The sequence below is a fragment of the Bombina bombina genome, chromosome 12, assembly GCF_027579735.1.
Source record: "Bombina bombina isolate aBomBom1 chromosome 12, aBomBom1.pri, whole genome shotgun sequence".
Taxonomy (NCBI): Eukaryota; Metazoa; Chordata; class Amphibia; order Anura; family Bombinatoridae; genus Bombina; species Bombina bombina.
In genome coordinates this window covers 141975593-141990836 of record NC_069510.1, presented here as the reverse complement: position 1 = coordinate 141990836, position 15244 = coordinate 141975593, and the positions used below count along the sequence as shown (strand labels likewise).

General features: G+C 42.9%; 1 protein-coding gene across 1 annotated transcript in view; it reads left to right on the top strand.

Annotated features, from left to right (window-relative positions):
* PAPPA (pappalysin 1) overlaps positions 1 to 15244 on the top strand; it is a 1503354-nt gene that overhangs the window by 789334 nt on the left and 698776 nt on the right. The gene's annotated exons all lie outside the window — the stretch shown is intronic.

Genomic DNA, 15244 nt, shown 5'->3' with positions numbered 1-15244 from the left:
CTTGGGTACTGGTCTGCATCAAGGCAGGAGCAGGCGTAATTATATACAGATTGCTCCATCGTGGCCGCAAACAAATGTGGTTTCACACTGATCTAGGTGAGGATGTCATCTTCTACTCCAGGCAAGGATACCTTGTCGCAGGGAATCTGCTGAAACAAGATCCTTTTGTTCATCAAAATCTAGATTCTCTGAGGCTTGACTGCATGGAGATTGAACGCTAGTCCTTGCCAAGAAAAGGTTTTCTGAGAGTGTTATTGATACTCTCATTCAAGCTCATAAGCCACTTATTCGTCACATCTATCATAAGGTGTGGAGAACCTACTTATTCTGATGTGAAGAGCGGGAATTTCCCTGGAATAATAAGTTAAGGTTGCCAGGATTCTATTGTTTCTCCAGGATGGACTGAATAATGGTCCTTTCAGCCAGTTCCCTGAGGGGACAGATTTGGGCCTTTTCTGTTTTACTGCACAAGAGGCTCTCTGAGCTTCCAGATGTTCTGTCTTATGTTAACGCTCTGATTTAGGATCAGATTTTCGGCTCCTCCTTGAGTCTGAATCTGGTTCTTAAGGTTTTGCAACGGGCTTCGTTTGTGCCTATGCTCAACATTGACATTAAATTGTTGTCCTAGAAAGTTCTTTTTCTACTACTGAGTTTTTCAGAGATTGCAGCTTATGCAATTGTAGAACCCTTTTCTGGTGTTTCTATTCTGATAAGGCTGTCCTACGTACTAAGTTAGGGTTTCTTCCTAAGTTGTGTTAGACCACAGACATCAATCAATAGATTGGTGTTTTTCCTTCCTTGTGTCCTAATCCTTCTTCTTTGAAGGAAACATTTGCTTCATAATTTGGACGTGGTCTTGAAGTTCTATCTTTAGGCTACTAAAGATTTTAGGGCAAACTCCTTCCTTGTTTGTGCCTATTCTGGGAAGTGTAAGGGGCAGAAGGTCTCTGCGACTTCCCCTGGTCTTTTTGGTTTAAGGAGGTGTTATCTGATTAGCTTATGAGGACAGCAGGAGGCAAGAGGGTGAATTTTGCCCAATCCAAGTCGTCTGGAGACCTAACCAGGCTTGGAACAAGGGTAAACGAGGCCAAAAAAAGCCTGCAGCTGCCTCCAAGACCAGCATGAAGGGGTAGCCCCCGATCCGGGACCGGATCTAGTAGGGGGCAGACTACTCTCTCTTCGCTCAGGCTTGGGCAAGAGATGTTCATGATTCCTGGGCTTTAGAAATTGTGTCCCAGGGATATCTTCTGAACATTCAAAGACTTCCCCCCCCAAGGGGGAGATTTCATATTTCTCAATTGTCTGCAAACCAGACAAAGAGAGAGGCGTTCTTATGCTGTGTAGAAGGACCTACATTACCATGGGGAGTGATCCACCCAGTTCCAAAAGCGGAACAAGGGCTAGGGTTTTACTCAAACCTGTTTGTGGTTCCCAAAAAAACAGGGAACTTTCAGACCATTCTTGGATCTCAAAATTCTAATCAAATTCCTCAGAGTACCATCAGAGTACCATCATTCAAGGATGGAGACTATTCGGGACTATTCTGCCTCTGATCCAAGAAGGTCAATATATGACGTACCGTGGACTTAAAGGGGATGCGTATTTGCACATCCCTATTCACAGAGATCATCATCAATTCCTCAGATTCGCCTTTCTGGACACACATTACCAGTTTGTGGCCCTTCCCTTCGAGTTGGCCACGGCTCCCAGAATTTTCACAAAGGTGCTAGGGTCCCTTTTGGGCGGTTCTAAGACCTTAGCTAAGGCCTTAGCTAGACGACATCTTAATTCAAGCGTCGACTTTCCAGCTAGCCAAGTCTCACACGGGACATTTTGTTGGCTTTTTCTAAGATCTCATGGATGAAGGTGAACATAAAAAAGAGTTTTCTCTTCCCTCTCATAAGAGTTTCCTTCCTAGGGACTCTGATAGACTCGGGTAGAAATGAAAATATTTCTGATGGAGGTCAGGAAATCAAAACTCATAACCACCTGCCGAGCTCTTCATTCCATTCCTCGGCCATCAGTGGCTCAGTGTATGGAGGTAATCGATTTATGGTAGCGGCAGATGGACATAGTTCCTTTTGCCCGCCTACACCTCAGACCACACTGCAACTATGCATGCTCGAACAGTGAATGGGGATTAATGCAGATTTATCTCCTTAAATACATCTGGATCAGGAGGACCAGTAGATTCTCTTCTCTGGTGGTTGTCTCAGGAGCACCTGTCTCAGGGAATGTGTTTCCGCAGGCCAGAGTGGGCTCATAGTAACGACAGATGCCAGCTTGCTGGGCTGGGGTGGCAGTCTGGAACTCCCTGAAAGCAAAGGGCTTATGGTCTCGGGAGGAAACTCTCCTCCTGATAAACAATCTAGAACTGAGAACGATATTCAATTCGCTTCAGGCGTGGGCCTCAGCTAGCTGCGCCCAAATTCATCATATTTCAGTTCGGGACAACATCACGACTCTAGCTTATATCAATCATCAAGGAGGAACACAGAGTTCTCTAGCGATGATGGAGGTGACCAAAATAATTCGATGGGCGGAGACTCACTCCTGCCATCTTTCAGCAATCCATATCCCAGGGGTAGAGAACTGGGGAGGGCGGATTTCCTAAGGTCACCAGACTTTTCCATCCGGGGGAGTGGGAGCTCAATCCTGAAGTTTTCAGCTATGGGGCACACCAGAATTAGATCTGATGATGTCCCGTCAGAACGCCAAGCTTCCTTGTTACGGGTCCAGGTCCCGGGATCCCCAGGCAGTACTGATAGATGCTCTAGCAGTGCCCTGGTCCTTCAACCTGGCCTATGTATTTCCACTGTTTCCTCTCCTTCCACGTCTGGGTGCCAGAAATCAAGTAGGAGAGAGCTTCGGCGATTTTGATAGCACCTGCGTGGCCACGCAGGACTTGGTATGCAGATCTGGTGGACATGTCATCTGTTCCACCGGGGACTCTGCCGATGAGGCAGGACCTTCTAATCCAGGGTCCATTCAAGCATCCAAATCTAATTTTCTCTGCGTCTGACTGCTTGGAGATTGAACGCCTGATTTTATCAAAGCGTGGTTTCTCTGAGTCAGTCACTGATACCCTGATTCAGGCTAGAAAGCCTGTCACCAGGAAAATCTATCATAAGATATTGCGAAAATATCTTTATTGGTGTGAATCCAAGGGTTACTCATGGAGTTTAGGATTCCTAGAATATTGCTAGAATATTGTCTTTTCTACAAGAAGGATTGGAGAAGGGATTATCAGCTAGCTCCTTAAAAGGACAGATATCTGCTTTGTCTATTATTTTACACAAACGTCTGGCAGATGTCCCAGATGTTCAGGCGTTTAGTCAGGCTTTAGTCAGAATCAAGCCTGTATTCAAACCTGTTGCTCCGCCATGGAGCTTAAACTTAGTTCTTAAAGTTCTTCAAGGGGTTCCATTTGAACCTATGCATTCCATAGATATTAAGCTTTTATCTTGGAAAGTTATGTTTTTAGTAGCTATCTCCTCGGCTCAAATAGTTTTCTGAGTTTATCTGCTTTTACAGTGTGACTCACCTTATCTTGTTTTCCATGCAGATAAGGTGGTTTTGCGTACCAAACCTGGATTCCTTCCTAAGGTTGTTTCTAATAGGAATATCAATCAGGAAATTGTTGTTCCTTCTCTGTGTTCTAATCCTTCTTCAAGAAGGAACGTCTGTTGCACAATCTTGATGTGGTTCGTGCTTTAAAGTTCTACTTACAAGCAACTAAAGATTTTCATCAAACATCTTCGTTGTTTTGTTGTCTATTCTGGTAAGCATAGAGGTCAAAAAGCTACGGCTACCTCTTTCTTTTGGCTGAAAAGCATCATCCGTTTGGCTTATGAGACTGCTGGCCACTGCCTCCTGAAAGGATTACTTCTCATTCTACTAGAGCAGTAGCTTCCACATGGTCTTTTAAAAATGAGGCTTCTGTTGAACAGATTTGTAATGCGGCGACTTGGTCTTCGCTTCATATTTTTTTCCAAATTTTCCAAATAGTATTGGATGAATCCGTGGACTCAATACATCTTGCAAGAGAAAACATAATTTATGTTTACCTGATAAATTTCTTTCTCTTGGCGATGTATCGAGTCCACGGCCCGCCCTGTCTGTTTCTTCAGTCACCTCTGCACCCTATAGTTTCTCCTTTTCTTCCTAGCCTTCGGTCGAATGACTGGGGTGGAGCTAAGGGAGGAGCTATATAGACAGTTCTGCTGTGGGTGCTCTCTTTGCCACTTCCTGTTGGGAAGGAGAATATCCCACAAGTATTGGATGAATCCGTGGACTCTATACATCGCAAGAGAAAGAAATTTATCAGGTAAGCATAAATTCTGTTTTTGCCATTCAGGGTTTCTCAAAATAGTTTGTATATGATAAAAACACATTTTTATGTATATTTAAGGGGTAAATTTACCATCCCTACAGGTGTGACAGGTTTGCAAGTAGTGAGCTTGTCTGTTTAATTGCAGGGCAAAATTTATCATTGTACAAGAAGAAATTCTTGTGCAATGCCGCCCTCTGCTCCAGGGCAACCAGTTTACCCTAGAACAGTGTATGTCAATAACCCCAAACGAGCGAGTGTAAGAGGATTGAGCTCCCCACTTCTGTAATGGCGAAGAGGATAAAACACAGTTTTTTGCTTCTTAAATATGTGTTAGAAGTCTTGCTTATGCAAACCTACTCCACATGCAAGAAAAACTGCATATCCTGCTTCATCAATTTACCCTTAAGAACATCTTTATGTGATACTTTGAAGCAAGAAGGTTTACACTACTTTTTTACTGCTACCATCTCTTGTGTGAAGAGGTTTGCCTCCAACATTTTAGCTTACAAAAATAAATAAATAAATAAATATATATTGAGAAAAATATTGAGGAGAGAAGGGAACAGCTGCTTTACTCCATGCAGTCAAGGGCCATCAAACCCTAACTTGTGATTATGACAGTGTTAGATTCAATACTCTCCTCCTCACAGAACCTCTGACTCTTCTGTTGACAGGTACCTTTTTGTTTTATGTGCTGACATGGTTCTCTGGATGTTTTGCAGGCACAAATAATAGTAAATTAATTATGTATTCTTCCGAATTCCCTCAGTTCCCCCTCCTTTAATCAGATAACACAGCAGCAACCTGTTTTCCGGGGAGCTGTGTGTTCACTCAGTCAGGCTGTCCTGGCCTTCAAAGAACATAGAGCAAAGGAAAAAATAGAAAGCCAAGATCACGTCTGTTTATTCTTGGGTGCTTTAGCCAACATAATAAGATAACACTGATGGAGATGGTAATTGACGGTGGGAGATATGTACATTGAATGGATATTAGTGGGTAGAAACATTCAGTATTCACATTTTTATAAAGAAGTGTTTTATTTTATGTTTTGGTAAATTTACTTTTTTTTTCTTCCTGTATTTCTGTGCCTTTTAAAATATAAAACCTCCTGAATTTTATCATAATGAGCAAATGATTATTCTTAAAGCACCTTGAGCTACAAAAAATAGATAATATTTAGCTGGCATTCGCCTACTTCCTTTATTCCCACTTTTCTTATCATATATTATAGGTATGCTTCTTAAATGATTCATTATGACAATAATTTGCAATATTATTGACATTACCTGTCACCGTTTGTAATATATATTAACATTTGGTTATCAAAGAGCACCAGTTTAACATAGCAAAACTATTTTCTTTCCTAAGATATGGTAAATCCACAGAATCATCAATTACTATTGGGAATATCACTCCTGGCCAGCAGGAGGAGGCAAAGAGCACCACAGCAGAACTGTTTTATATGTCCACTTCCCTTACCCATAATCCCCAGTCATTCCTCTTTGCCTGCGTGCAAGGAGGAGGTTACGTTTTGGTGTCTGATCTACAATCAATATTTTTTTTATTTTAAAAGCAGAGTAGGTTTGCTCTGATCTTTCTAAAGGTCTATCCTTAGCCCATTTCATCTCTTCAGTAGGGCAGTGGTGGCTTTTAAAGCAATTGGGAACTTGTGGGATACAATCCTCACTGCAATTTTCCCAAAACATTTTGCTGCTCTATTTAGATAGCCTGAGTAAGTTTACCCAGTCTTTCTGTATTTCCACAGGTCCATGTAAGGTGATGGCATCTTCTCAAACCAGGTGAGTTGTCCTACTGCCGGACAGATAAATATTAAGGTAAGTGCCAGTTTTATTTTTCTATGTCTTTTTTTAAAGGCTTGTTTTTGTCAGCTGTAGGACTTGCCCCTTTTTGGGAGGTTCTGATTCTTTGATGTCAGAGTTTTTTGGGTGCTTTTCTTCACTTCCTGTAGAGTGAAGTTGCAAATGTTTCAGATGGCTCTGCTGTTTAGAAGGCTTCTTGCTGTTTTTGATCCTCTGGAATCCAGATTGTAAATGGGATTGTTTTTTTTCCTCAGTTAGCTTCGGGTTGCAGGACAGGGTAGGGCACCTCAGTAATTTTGCTGAGGTGTAGAGTGTTGCCTGGGGGTATGTTTTCTTGATTTAATAAATTTAAAGGGAACATTTATTTAAGAACATTTTTTTTGTTTTGTATTATATCCTTTGTTAAAAGATTAATAAAAAAGTTTTAAAAAAAGTTAGATTACTTTTATTTGCTTCTTTTTTTGTATTATGGATCAAGAGGCTGTGCATGATGTTACCTGTAGCTTATCTATCTATCTATTGGGTTCTTGTAAAGCGCAGCTATTCACCCGTAAGGGTCTCAAGGCGCTGAGGGTTGCAGTTCAGTCGAAGAGCCAGGTCTTGAGGTCATTTCTGAACTTAGTTAGGGTGGTAGCTTGTCTGAAGTGCAGCGGGAGGGGTCGTTCCAAGTCTTGGCTTCCAGGGAGAGAAGGATCTGCCTCCCGCTGTGGTTTTCCTGATACGGGGTGATGACTGCGAGGGCTTGGTTGGCCGATCGAAGTTGTCTGGGCGGGGGGTGTAGATGGTAACACGGTGGTTTCAAGTATTCGGGACCGATGTTGTGGGAGGGCCTTGAATGCATGGGTGAGAAGCTTGAAGGGTATTCTTTGTTGATGGGAAACCAGTGCAGGTCCCGCAGTGTTTGGTGAGTTGGCATTAACAAGGGATGTCGAGGAGTAGTCCTGGCCGAGTCTGGATGCGCTGTAGTCTCTTTTGAGCTTGATGGTGGAGCCGGGTGTAGTGTGCGTTGCCGAAGTTCAGTCGCTGCTGACGAGGACGTGTGTGACAGTCTTCCTGGTCTCGGTTGGGATCCATTTGAAGGATCTTTCGCAGCACGTGAAGTGTGTGGAAGCATGCAGAGGAGACAATGTTGATTTGTCGGTCCATGGAAAGTGATGAGTCCAGGGATGACGCCTAGATTTTACGCATGGTCAGTGGGGGTTGGAGGGTGTCCCGAGGGCTGTGGGCCACCATGAGTTATTCCAGACGGATGTGGTGGGACCGAGGAGGAGGGCTTCAGTCTTGTCTGCGTTTCAGCTTTAGGCAGTTGTAGCTCATCCCAGGTGGCGACTGCTGTCAGCCCTTCGTGGACGTTTATCTTGGAGGTGGTGGGGGTCACTGGTGAGTGAGATGATTAGCTGGCTGTTGTCGGCGTAGGAGACAATGTTGAGGTCATGTCATCAGGCGATGACGGCGATAGGTGGCCATGTAGATGTTGAATAGGGTGGGGCTCAGCGAAGAGCCTTGGGGTACACCAAAGCTGATTTCTGTGGGCTTTGAGGTGAAGGGTGGGAGTCTAACTTATGGGTTCTGCCGGTGAGGAAAGGAGGTGATCCTATCCAGGCTTTGTCGTGTATGCCGGCATTGTGTAGGCGGTCCGAGGGTGAGGGGAGAGACAGTGTTGAATGCTGCTGAGATGTCCTAGGAGAAATGAGGGTGGCAGTCTCTTCTCGGTTGAGTAGGGCGAGGATGTCGTCTGTGGCGGCGAGAAGGGCAAGTCTCGATGCTGGTGGTTGCTCCTGAAATCGGATTGGGGAGGGGTCCATGGTCTGGTTGGCCTCAATATAGTCAACAAGTTGCTCGTTGATGGGACTTCTCAATGACTTTGGCCGCATAGGGGAGCAGAGAGATTTGGGCAGTAGTTCTTTGGATTATTGGGGTCAGCTGTGTTTTTTTTTCAGTAGGGGTTTTAATTCTGCATGCTTCCAATCATTCGGGAAGGTGCCGGTTTTATATGGAACAGTTTGATGGTGCTGCAGAGTTTGGGGGCGATGGTGTAATCCGCTTTGTTGAATTTGTGATGTGGGCATGGGTCTGAGGGTGCTCCGGAGTGGATCAATCTCATGATTCTGATGGTGCCCTCTGTGGTGAGGGGCTCCAGATGTCCATGGGGATAGGCGGTGGGTGAAGTATCAGTGGAGTTGGTGGGTAGGCGGTGGTGGTGGGTGAGTGTTCTTGGGGCGCAAAGCTGTCATAGATGTTACGATCTTGCGGTGGAAGTATGTTGTTAGGTTATCACAGAGGTCCTGGGAGGGCGGTTGGATGTTGTTGATGTTGCTGTTGGGATTGGATAATTCCTTGATGACTGTCAATAGCTCCTTGCTGTTGTGGACACTGGCATTGATTCTATCTTGGATGCCTGTCTTCTTGGTGGTGGTGGTGGTGGTGGTGGGTAGTGATGACTTCTTTGTAGGCTGTTTTATTTGCAGGGGTGTTGCTGGATCTCCAGGTCCTTTCCAATCGCTTGCAGTGGTGTTTGGAGTCCTGGAGGGCTGGGGGTGAACCAACTAGCCTTGTTGGTGGTTTGGCAGTTGAACATTTTCTTGAGAGGGGCGAGGGGTGTTTTTGGCGCAGTCTGTGAGCCAGTGGTGGAGGTTGCGGGCGGAGGAGTTGGCATCTGTGGAGGTAGGTGGGGGGGATTTCTTCATGGTGGAGTGCAGTTGAATCTTCGTGGTGATGTTCCAGTTTCTGTGGGGCGGGGTGTTGATGCCGGAGGTGTGTGGGTGGGTTTGTTGAAGGAAAAGTGTATGCAATTGTGGTTGGTCTAATGGAGTTCGGTGATGTGGTTGAATGAGATGTGGTTGCCTGCAGAGAAGATAGGGTTGAGGGTGTGTCCGGCTAAGTGGGTTGGGGAGTTGACCAACTGCTTCAGGCCGATGGTTCCAATGTTTTCTAAGAGGTTGGTTGTGTTTGTGGTCCGTTGGGGTTGTCTAGGTGGAGTTGAGGTCACCGAGGATGATGTAGTCTTTTGAGGTGAGGGTGTGGGGTGCAATGAGGTCGGGGATGGAGTTGCAAAAGCGGACAAGGTCCGGGAGATCTGTAGATGAGGGTGCCGCAGAGGTTGGTGTGGGGACTGACCTGGATCTTGAAGTGTAGGTGTTCCAAGCCTGGTGAGTGGTATTTAGAGCTGTTGTGACATGGAGGGGAGTGTTTGTGTACGATGGCGATGCCTCCTCCCTGTCGTTTGCTGCGGTCCTTTGGGAACCCCCAGTACCTTTTTGTTCTGCATGTATTGAAATAACTTAGGCTTATAGAAATAGGACTTTTTGACCCTGAGCCATCATTAGCTAAGGCGGATGCTGTTCAGGAGCCTCCTGTTTCAGATGTGCCACAGCTGTCTCAAGCGTCCCAATCCTATTCATCTGCACATGCAGTACCTGGGTTTCCTCTCATGCTCTGTCTGGGGTTACTTGCAAGTTATTGCTGCACAGGTATCCTCTGCGGTACCTGAGGGCGCTGTCTGCTTTTCCCATGCTGCAGGGAAAACGCAAAAGGAAATTTAAAGAAATATTAAGTAAGGGTTTCTGATCCTGAAGTGGCTAATCAAAGTATTTCCTCTCAGAAGTCTGAGTATGAGTGATTCTTTGGGTGCATATGAGGTGAAAATCTCGGTTTCAGGCAGTATAATTCCTTCTACTGATGCTGAAGTTGTGTCCCTTCAGATTTAAGATGGAACACCTCCACTTGTTACTTAAAGGGACACTAAACACCAATTTTTTCTTTCATGATCATGGCCTTGTTTTCTGTTTCAGAGTCGAGTTGTACTCTGTGGGATGGCTGTGCTATCCTTAAGCTCGTTCCTGTATCTGTTTTGGGACTCTTATGTTCCCCTGTTTTTGGATCCCTGAGGCTGGGCTGGTCCACCTGGCATTGGGTCTGCAGGTCAGGATGTCTGAGCGGTCTATGGAGCTGAGTTCGGTCGCAGTCTCCTCTGGATGTATGAACTTTGTTGAGTCTATCCTGTTAGCTTAGTCAGCTAGGGTATAGATTTTCCTTTCAACTGGCTCCATGGAATTTCAGAAGAGAGTTTACACTTCCTTCGGGTTCTGAGGTATAACTCTCCTTCTCGGGGTGGCCTCAATTGAGATTTTGTGTTCCCCTTTTAAGGGACCTGTGTGTAGGTCCAGCGACTTAGGTTGCCTGGAGTGTGGCCTCTGACTGGGGGTTGTTTTTGCGGTCTGTTTCTTACTTGACTGCTTTTACCTCGCAAGTATCCTCTATGTTGTCCTGTTATGGACTCTGTTTTCCTCAAACTTGGGGTTTCTCACCTGGGTGTATTACACACTTTTTCATGGTCGAATGCCTTGGTATTCTTTACACTGGGAGGACTTTGCCTCTTCAGTTGCAATCCATGCTTGCAGGATGTTGGAGAGACGTATGTTCTGTCTCTGTGTCTGGTCTTATCCCGGGTTTCACTTGGTATAGGCGTGGCCTCCTTTCCCTGTTGGGTCCCTTTGGGTCTCTATGAGCTGGGGCTCTTTAGTGAAGTTGTTCTTTTTTGTATTGGGGGACCTTTCGTTCCTTGGTTCTCCTTTGCCTTGTTCCCTTGGGGGTTTCGGCTGGTGGCTCTTTCATTTGTGGAAATGAGCGGTGGAAGACTGTTTGTTGGGCGACAGTGTCTCCTGGAGGACTATTGGCTCATTCAAGTCCATTTGCGGTCTCTAGTTTGGCTTCTGGACTGACTGTGAGTCAGTGTCATTGGGGCTTTTCCTCTTAAAGTTTTCTCGGGCTTCGGACGAAGCATTTTTTTTTTTTATGGGGTAGAGGTTCAGGCTTGGTGCCCTCAGTATGGGCTGCCTGTTGTACGACGAGGACTCTCTTTTTGCCCCTTTGCCAAATGTGACTTTTTTGAAATTGAGAAAGATCTTTTTAAATTCTTTAGATCTCTCAAATTAAAATCCATGTTCTCTCATGATTGTTATGTGGATAAATTTGTCAAACCTGTAGCCAATCCCAGTAAATTACATCTTAACCATTTGGGTTTGAAATCTTAAAGCAGATTTATGCCACAAAGTTATGATCACAGTGTTGATATTTTCTCTAAATTGGTACTTGATGATGTTAAAAATGTACAAGAAAAGGTTCACAAGAAGAAAACCATACATACAGATACTAAAGTTAACAATGGATGTTTTTTTGAATAATAAATTTATGACAGCATTAAAATCCCTACATAAAAACAAAAGCATTATTCTAAAATCTGCCGATAAGGGTGGAGCCACTGTCCTTTTAGACAAGGAATATTACGTGAAAGAAATTAAGTTCCAATTTTTTCTTTCATGTGAACATGCCAGAACACCTGTATTATACACCTTACCCAAGATACATAAGAACTTACAGGCACCCCCCCCGGGGGCGTCCCATTGTTTCTAGTATGAATTCTGTGTGCTCTAACATTTCAATCTATTTAGACCATATTTTAAGACCCTTTGTAGAATTGTCCAGTTCTTACATTAGAGACACAAGTGATTTTTTGATCAAACTGAGTGACCTAAATATAGCCACTGATACAACTATTTTATATACATTAGATGTATCGAGCTTATATACGTCTATTATGCATGCATCTGGTTTAGGAGCTGTGAAAAGGCTTTTACAACAATTTTAGTACTTTTAACAACTGCCAAATTGACTTTATTTTAGACCTACTCGAGATTGTACTTAGATGCAATTATTTCCTTTTTCCGGATTAGTTTTATATTCAACAGCAAGGCACGGCCATGGGGTCCAATGTCGCCCCAACATATGCTAATATATTTTATGAACATCTTTGAAGAGAAATTCATTTTTAAAAATGGTCTCTTTGTTCTATGTGGCGCCACTTGATGGCGCTACATAGACAATATATTTGGCTTATGGTTGGGCGACATTGGATCCTTATGGGAATTTGTCAGTCAGCTGAATAGTGCAACCACACATATTAAGTTTACTCTAAAACACAGTGAGGAAAGCATTGAGTTTTTGGACACCAATATTTATAAGTCTGGTTATGACTTTGGAACACATACATATAAAATCCACCGATAAAAATAGCCTGCTCCATTTTGATAGCTTTCACCCTGAGTCCCTTAAGAAGTCATTGCCTCGCAGTCATCTCCTGAGAGTTAGGAGAATTGTATCTGATGACACACTTGTTAAACAGAGATTGAATGAAATGGGAGACAAGTTTAAATCTAGGGGTTAGCCTTCAGGGTTAGTAGACAAAGAGATTAAGGAAATAGCGACATTACCTCATAATAGTCTGCTAGAGTCATCCAAACCAAAAGTTAAGCTTAAGAACAAAACAAGATTGTCCTGTCTTTGTAACTAAATTTAACGATTTGAGTAATCATATAAATTCTATCCTTACTGGCATATCTTGAGCACATGCAATCCCCTAGTTAAGGAATTTCAGTAAGGTTTTATGCCTGCCTATAGGAGAAGTGAAAATCATAGAGATAGACTTATTAAAGCTGACATAGGCCCTCAAAAATCAAATGCACAGACATATATTTCTGAAAAAAACTTAGGTTGTTATCCATGTTTGGGTTTTACCAGTTGTAATAGTATGATAAAGGGAAAATATTTCTTTCACCCCCGTACTGGTAAGAAATACAGCATCAGGGGTCTATTCACATGTAACACTACCTATGCCATATACATTATTAAATGCCCCTGTGGGCGGAGTTATATCGGAAAGACCACTAGGATGGTCCGGGAGAGGATATGTGAGCATAGGTCCGATATTAGGAACAGTAAAATAAAAAATCCAGTAGCAGAACATCTTATTCAGGTAGGTCACAATATCTGCCAACTTAGGTTTCAGATCATAGATCAAATTACTATACCCAGAAGGGGAGGGGGCAGATTATTGTACCTAAAGCAGAGGGAGGTGTTTTGGATAAAAAAGTTGGAGACTCGGTATCCAATTGGAATGAACAAAGCATATGAACTTTTGGTCTTCCTTTGATCCACCCTCTGCTTTGGATAACAATTGAGATAAATGTTAGATTGATATTGATATTGATATTCTGTACTTTTTGTCGTTAAATATATAACATTGTATATGATATGTAATTATTTTTATTTGAATGCACTTTTGTATTTCTGTCACTATATGGCGCATCCTCTATATTTGCTAGGTAGCATTGAAATAGTAGTTGTGATTTATCAACCAAGGGGTTAATTAGGAGGTGTGGTTTGTAACCTTTACCCCTTTATTAAGGTGTGTTACCTGCATTATGTATTGACATGACTAAGGACTAGAGGTCCGAAACATTTTCTTTTCTTTGATGTCTCAATAAAGATGGAAGCTTTTGTATAAGTGGTGAGTGCTGCTGTTTTTCTGGACTGCGCCTATTGTACCCTCCCGTCTTGGCATTCAGTGTCCTCTATAGCTTTGGCATTGTTTTCCAAAAATTAATGAATGCAGCTGTGGACTCTTTCAATTTAAGAAGAAAAACATAAATTATGCTTACCTGATAATTTCCTTTCTTTTTTATGACACAATGAGTCCACGGATCATCTTAATTACTAATGGGATTATTCACCTCCTGGTCAGCAGGAGGTGGCAAAGAGCACCACAGCAGAGCTGTTAAATAGCTCCTCCCTTCCCTCCCACTCCAGTCATTCTCTTTTGCCCTACGTTAGTGATAAGAAGTGGTAAAGTAAAGTGTTAGATTAGAATCTTCAATCAAGAGTTTATTATTTCTCTTGTTAGGTGTATCCAGTCCACGGATCATCCATTACTTGTGGGATATTCTCCTTCCCAACAGGAAGTTGCAAGAGGATCACCCACAGCAGAGCTGCTATATAGCTCCTCCCCTAACTGCCATATCCAGTCATTCTCTTGCAAGCTCTCAACATAGCTGGAGGTAGTAAGAGGGGAAAGTGGTAAAATATAGTTAGTTTTTTCTTCAATCAAAAGTTTATTGTTTTTAAATGGTACCGGAGTGTACTATTTTATCTCAGGCAGCATTTAGAAGAAGAATCTGCCTGCGTTTTTCTATGATCTTAGCAGAAGTAACTAAGATCCACTGCTATTCTCACATATGTCTGAGGAGTGAGGTAACTTCAGAGGGAGAATGGCGTGCAGGGTATCCTGCAATAAGGTATGTGCAGTTAAGTTTTTCTAGGGATGGAATTTGCTAGAAAATGCTGCTGATACCGGATTAATGTAAGTTAAAGCCTATATACAGTGATTTAATAGCGACTAGTATCAGGCTTGCTATCAGAGGTATATACTCTGATTAATATGCAATATAAAACGTTTGCTGGCATGTTTAATCGTTTTTATATATGCTTTGGTGATAAAACTTATTGGGGCCTAGTTTTTTCCACATGGCTGGCTTTATTTTTGCCTAGAAACAGTTTCCGGAGGCTTTCCACTGTTATAGTATAAAAGTTACAGTTGGTGCAGTTAAAATTACAAACTGTGACATTCAGCTTCCCTCAGCAGTCCCCTGCATGCTATAGGACATCTCTGAAGGGCTCAAAAGGCTTCAAAAGTAGGAGCTGTGGCAGTTGTTATGACTGTTTAAAAAACATTTTTTGTTTTGTTAATCTGTTTTTTGTATTAAGGGGTTAATCATCCATTTGCAAGTGGGTGCAATGCTCTGCTAACTTGTTACATACACTATAAAAATTTCGTTAGTTTAACTGCCTTTTTTTCACTGTTATTTCAAATTTTGGCAAAATTTGTTTCTCTTAAAGGCACAGTAACATTTTTTTATATTGCTTGTTAACTTGATTTAAAGTGTTTTCCAAGCTTGCTAGTCTCATTGCTAGTCTGTATAAACATGTCTGACATAGAGGAAACTCCTTGTTCATTATGTTTAAAAGCCATGGTGGAACCCCATAGGAGAATGTGTACTAAATGTATTGATTTCACTTTAAACAATAAAGATCAGCTGTTATCTTTAAAAGAATTATCACCAGAGGATTCTGACGAGGGGGAAGTTATGCCGACTAACTCTCCCCACGTGTCGGACCCTTTGACTCCCGCTCAAGGGACTCACGCTAAATGGCGCCAAGTACATCAAAGACGCCCATAGCGATTACTTTGCAGGACATG